The sequence below is a fragment of the Echeneis naucrates genome, chromosome 7, assembly GCF_900963305.1.
Source record: "Echeneis naucrates chromosome 7, fEcheNa1.1, whole genome shotgun sequence".
NCBI lineage: Eukaryota > Metazoa > Chordata > Actinopteri > Carangiformes > Echeneidae > Echeneis > Echeneis naucrates.
In genome coordinates this window covers 21,166,353-21,172,352 of record NC_042517.1, presented here as the reverse complement: position 1 = coordinate 21,172,352, position 6,000 = coordinate 21,166,353, and positions in this window count along the sequence as shown.

The following is a 6,000-nucleotide window of genomic DNA, read 5'->3' as shown; positions in this document are numbered from 1 at the left end:
ACACAGAAAAACCACGCACCAGGAGGTGAGGAAAAAGGTTGGATGAGGCCAGCAGTGAGGGAAGAAGTAATGTACTCCTGAAAAGCCTATCGGGATGGTGAGCAAGGTGGCACCAGGAAGCAAGTTGATGGGGCAGTCTTATGGCTAGTGAGGTGGTAAAGTGTTGACCCTTGCCTTATTAAAAACCTACTTCAGTTTGTGGTAGGAAGTGGGTACCTGGGATAGGACCACTGAGGAGGAGTCCATCACTGCCATACAGGACGAGGGTGGTGGCGCTGAGAGCAAGGGTGATTTAGACCAGAAACGGCACTCAGAGCAGGCGTCATTCCAGGACTGCCTACAGAAAGTGAGGGTTGCGACCCGCACTTTCACCCAAACACTCAGCACGGGCTCTCCTCAGGGTTGTGTGCTGAGCCCCTTCCTGTACAGCCTGGCATTGCTCAGCAGAGACTCCACTTTTTAAGATTTTTGAAAAAGTGCCACCTGGGCAACAATGTGCTGCACACTTTCTATTGCTCCTCGATAGAATGTGTGCAGACAAACTACATCATAGTATGGTTTGCCGGCTACACAGCCAAAAAGAGGAAAGCCCTGCAGCGGGTAATAAGTCGGCATAGAAGACCATCGGCTGCCCCCTGCCCTCGCTGGAGGACACTGCAGACTCTAGGGGGCTAAATAGGGCAAGAAAAATCCTGTCCGGCTCATTCCAATCTGGTACATTTCTTTCAGTAGTTTACGCTTAATTTAATTAAGTAAATTTTTTATCATAATATTTATCTTCTGCAACAGCCAATGCTGCACTGTGGGAAGAGAGAATTCTAAAACAATTTTGTTATTAAAACAATGTACAATGACAATGAAAGAGATTCTGATTCTGAATTCAATATGGTTAATAATCATCTGCCACAATCACAACTCCATCTGGGGGGGAATTGACTGACTGTTGACAAGACCATGTAGCTTCTCCGGGGCTAGCTTAGCGTTAGTGTGTGGTGGGATGCAAACAGCATATGGTGAGACTTCGCCTTCCAGTCAGGTGATCCAGTGGCACCGAGAGCAGCAAGGAGGAATTTGGATGATGGCGTCAAAAGTGTAAAGGCAACTTATGCCCAGAGATTTCAGGGTCATTTTGCCACCAGTGACAGCCAAAGCATGTGGTAGTGTAAAGAGCATCACAGACTATAAAAAGAGGGATGCTGACTACCCCACAGATCCATCACAGCCTGAGGCTCTGAATAACTTTTACGCTCACTTCAAGTCATCCAACTCCTCCCACTGCATCAGGTTCTCAGCTCTACCTGGGAGCATTCCTTCAGTGTGTCTAATGTGGACCTCTGTAGTGAGAGGCATGAACTACCAGAACCACCTTGACTGTTATGAAGTGCCTGGAGTGGCTGGTAGTGCCCATATCAAGAACTCAGTTGACATCACTGTGGACCCACAGTAGTACTCATACAGGAAAAACTGTTCTGTGCCTGATGCAGTATCAGCTGTTATCCACGTCAGGCTGCTCTTTCTGGATTTTAATTCTCAGAGCTCTTACAACCAGGTTGAGGTGCAGCTTCTCCCCTGAGAAGCTCATATCATTACTGGACATTATACCAACATGCCTCATTTTAACATTTGTTAACCCATTTTATTTGTTGGGTTTATGATCATATGATTTTATGTATTGGCTTTTAGATTAGTAATCTATTCATTACTACACTGGTTTTGGGAGACACTTTTCATTCTTCCATGTCCTTTAGCATGTTTGAATGACAAATGAAGTACCAATCAGGCTGTAATGAACAGGCATGGTAAAATGACACAAAAGCTTGATTCTCAGACACAGGGATCAGTTCAATTGACTTTAATCTGGGTTGGTGCACGAGTAGTCAGTCTAAATATCAATCAACGTAACCACAGGGGTGATGCAAAGTCATAGTCCAAAACAACAGGATCGGGTCAGTAAACAGAAATCAGTCCACATGGCAGAAGCACAAAGGGAGGAGGCAAAAGACAAGTCCAGTAAATCCAAACAGGGTCAAAAACAAGAACACAAGCGACAACAAAGTGTGTTGGAACCTCAGGAATGCTGTAACGATCTGGCAAAGAACAAAAGGGTTAAAGGTGTATATTGACAGACGGAGGTTATGAGGCAAACTCAGGTGAAGCACGTTAGGGCAATCCAAGGGAACATGAAATGAGACAGTACATGAGTATCAAAATAAAGCAGGAAGTGGCACACAAACACACACAAATACAGGACAAGCCATGGCAGAAGACATGAAGTTGCTCAGGATGTACCAATGGTGGAGGACTTCATGGCAAGGTGGCCTGCACTGTTTGGTGTGCAGTCCAAAACCTCATGACAATAGCCTCTGTACAATTGCAATTACAATTGTTTCTCAGAGAAAACTACGTTGAGGGATGGGGTGTTCTTTTGGGGGGTGACTGGGTGGGCAGCTCTGTCTGGAGGCAGTGGGCCTGGTCGCTGTGGTGGGCTGCAGCCCCATCGAGGCGGGGCCCTTGCCTAACCCTGGCCAGGTCTCTGGCCGGAGGGGCTCCGTGCCCCTGGGCTTAGCCTGTGCTGTGTGGGGTGTGCCTGATGGGCCTGGGGTCCTTTGGTTCCCTTTTCTCTCTATGGGCTGCCTCCATGGTTGGGGTCACAGCTCCCATGTTTTCCTGCGTGTCCTTGCATGGGTTGGACCTGGGGCTGTCTCCAGAGGGCATGGAGATCCCTGTGTTCTGGGGGTTGTTGAGTGCCCTGGTGGCTCAGTCCTGATCTGCTTACTGGGCCAGGGACATGATGTATTGGCCCCCACGTCAGAGTCAGCTACCAACAGCATTCAATGACAAACCGTAACATGCATACACAAGGTGTATAACTCATATTGCATGGAAAATCCTGCAACAGGTGCTTTGACTGTTTATGTTGATAGTGTTGTTGTTGTTTTTGTAACCCCCCTCGTCTCCACTCCCGAGCCTCAGTCCGGTTGCTTTACCAAACCAATACCATTGCCAATAAAGTTAGGCAGATTGTGACAGGAGGAATATGTCAGACTCCTCCCTCGCAGAGTAAAACTGTTTCAGCACAACAAGGCACCAGGAGCATTCATAATGCCTGCCCCTAATGAACAGGACAGGTTAAAAAAAGAAAAAAAAGAAAAAATTGTGTATATGAATCCACTACTGTTTATGTGGGGAAAACATACAGCACTGTTTCCTTTTGGTTCAGGTCAGGTAATTGTAGATCTGAAAGCTTTAACAAAAAGAAAAAAAAAAAAGTGTTGGATTAACATAGTTCTTTTAAGCAGTATATGCAATACATTAACTTAAAAAATATAATTTTAAAACAGCATGATGATTTTTAATGGTTTTAGGCAATCAAGTAGTATTACAAAAATTGGAAAATAACATGTTCAGACAATGTGATTATTTCGAACAGTGCACAATGAATAAGACACTTTGGTTTAACAAGCAATAATAAACTGAGAGGAGTGGAAAACTATATTGGTTGGCCACATTTTGATCATATGAGCTCATCATATACATTAAAATCAAGTAAATTCAAATAACTCAGTGTTCATAAGTGTGCAAAAAATGTGTGTATGTATGTGTGTTTCTTTGTGTGATTTATGAAAAATAGAAAGCAGCACAATAGAAATACTCAGTGAAACTATCAAACACAAGCAAAATATAAATTCTAATCAAATCATATTTATTTGTATAGCACCAAATCAGTCAATCAAATCATAAAATGATTTATAAAACATAAACCATTCAACAAACTTGTGAATGTCAGCATGCAAGTGAATACGCATGCACAAACACACCTTCCTTCCCTGAAGACCTTATTTCCAAAAGTGGGGGGTTGGTTTCTTTCTCTGGGCAGATATTCAGTGCCTGTCTCTCTGTGTCAGTCCCTCTATGTATTTGTCTGTGTGTGTGTCTCTGTCTCTCTGTCTGTTTGTCTGTTTTTCTGTTTCTGTATGTCTTGCTGCCATGTCTCCAGTGGCTTTCTGACCTCATCTCGAGGTTTGATGATTCCAGCCACAGATTCCTTTTCCTCCATCCGTGTTTCACTTGTGCGTCATCAGTGTTACCACAGCCTCTTTTGATTGCCCACCCGCCCTCTCACTCTCTTTGTAATCCCATGATCCTCCTTGTTTTCTGACCCCTCCCTCCTTCTCCTCCATGTCTCTGTGTCTGCAGTGGTCACTGTTCTTCGTTCTTCCCTTCCCTCCTCTTCCTCTCTAATACTTTCCTTCCTCCCACCTTGTGGTCTTCCTCTTTTCTTATTGCAGTTGCTCCTATTCAAACAGTGACTCAGATCCAAGCCTGCTCTCTTCCAGTTTCACCATAGCTTTGTCCTATGTGGACAAGTGGACAAAGTCTGATGACACATTTAAAGACAGAGCAGATGTTTATCAATATAAATATCAATGAGTTTGGGGAGAACAGAGTTTGAACTATCACAGAGATGCCGCCTTGTCCATCTGTAAGGGATGCTCAGACATCATGTCATCTGTCCTTTAGAAATTTAAAAAGGACATATTTAAAACTCTTGACATTTAGCCAATATAAATTAACCCATATAAGTGTGATTTTACTTGTAAACCAGGGGTTGGTAACCCGCAGCTCATTCATCTATCTGCCATGGCTCCCTGTGGCTTCGAGAAAATTATGTGGATAAATAATGGCAACTTAACTGAAACAAATGTTAGTCTATTTTGTTAACTTTTTTCAGTGGAGCCGTGGTGATTAAGGTGATCTTGTAATATTAAAATAAAATGCGATTTAATATTTTGTTGACCAGAATATACATCGTCCCTTGTATGCGTCACCTCCAGCATACCTCCATAATTCTCTTGGTTAGAACTTGTGCCTTTAATGGGCCTGCTATTTAAAAGGGAAAGCTTCTGATCTGACGTTTGTCTTCAGTAAACATACTTACAGAGAACAAAGCACGAATGCTACACAGCTAACGTTAGTATTTGCAGCTGCTGGTTAATTAGTCTTTTACTCAGCAACATCTCTCTTATAAGGTCCAGATGTTAACTTTTCTCTCTAGTACTTCTATAAGGACTATAACTTAAAAGGACAGATGAACAGACTGTCTTTTCACTGACTTTGAGTTCAGTTGACTACCAGAAGTCGATGAACCCTGAAAGTTCTCACCTTTTGACAGTTTTCAGGATCTACAGAGATCTTTTCAGTTCCCAGACTCTTCTGATTAATCATCAAAGGTCAAAGGTGAATTCTGGGTCACAGATCAGCGACTTATTTTCGACGTGTCCTTCATGTCCTTGTCCATGTCCTTCAAAAATCTTCCATCAGAACTTGCAGGTCATACATTTTTTGAACTATTCCATGGTAGAGCAGACACATTGTTGCATCATTGTGTCAGTTTTCACCATCTAAAGATCCTGAACAGGATGTGAATCACAACCACAGGTTTTCAGTAAAAGCAACGTTTTTTTTTTTTTTTTTTTTTTTATGTGTGTATAGTTGTGTCACAGCTGTTTCCAAACATGCCAGCCTCTGTGACAGTAGCAAGCCTCTGCGTCTTCAACTGATGATATACCCTTATGTCAAAGGTAATCTTGATGATTAAGTTGATACAAACCTGAAAATTCTCAATCAACTAAACAGTCCAGGCCTCTCTGTGATGTAAACTTGTCTCCTCTTCCCTCTATGTCCCACAGGTCTCCATGGGGAGACCTCCTGTGAGGTCACATGGAGCAGGTGATGAAGACTCTTGTCATAGACGGGCCTTGGTCATGGTGGCATTTGTTTCATCCTGCTCAAATGCCTGGACAGGTGGAGATTGTGAAAGTCTCAGATGATAAGACTTTCAGATGTTAAAGCTCTTTATTTTCTGTGACAGTGTCTTCTCCCTCTTTTCATAGTGCCACAGTGGCGTTAAGTTCAGGGGTCAGTCAGGGATGGCAGACCTGTTGATAAAAGTCCAACAGCAGCAGTTTGTACGACACAACTAGGCCTGTGTGCACACTA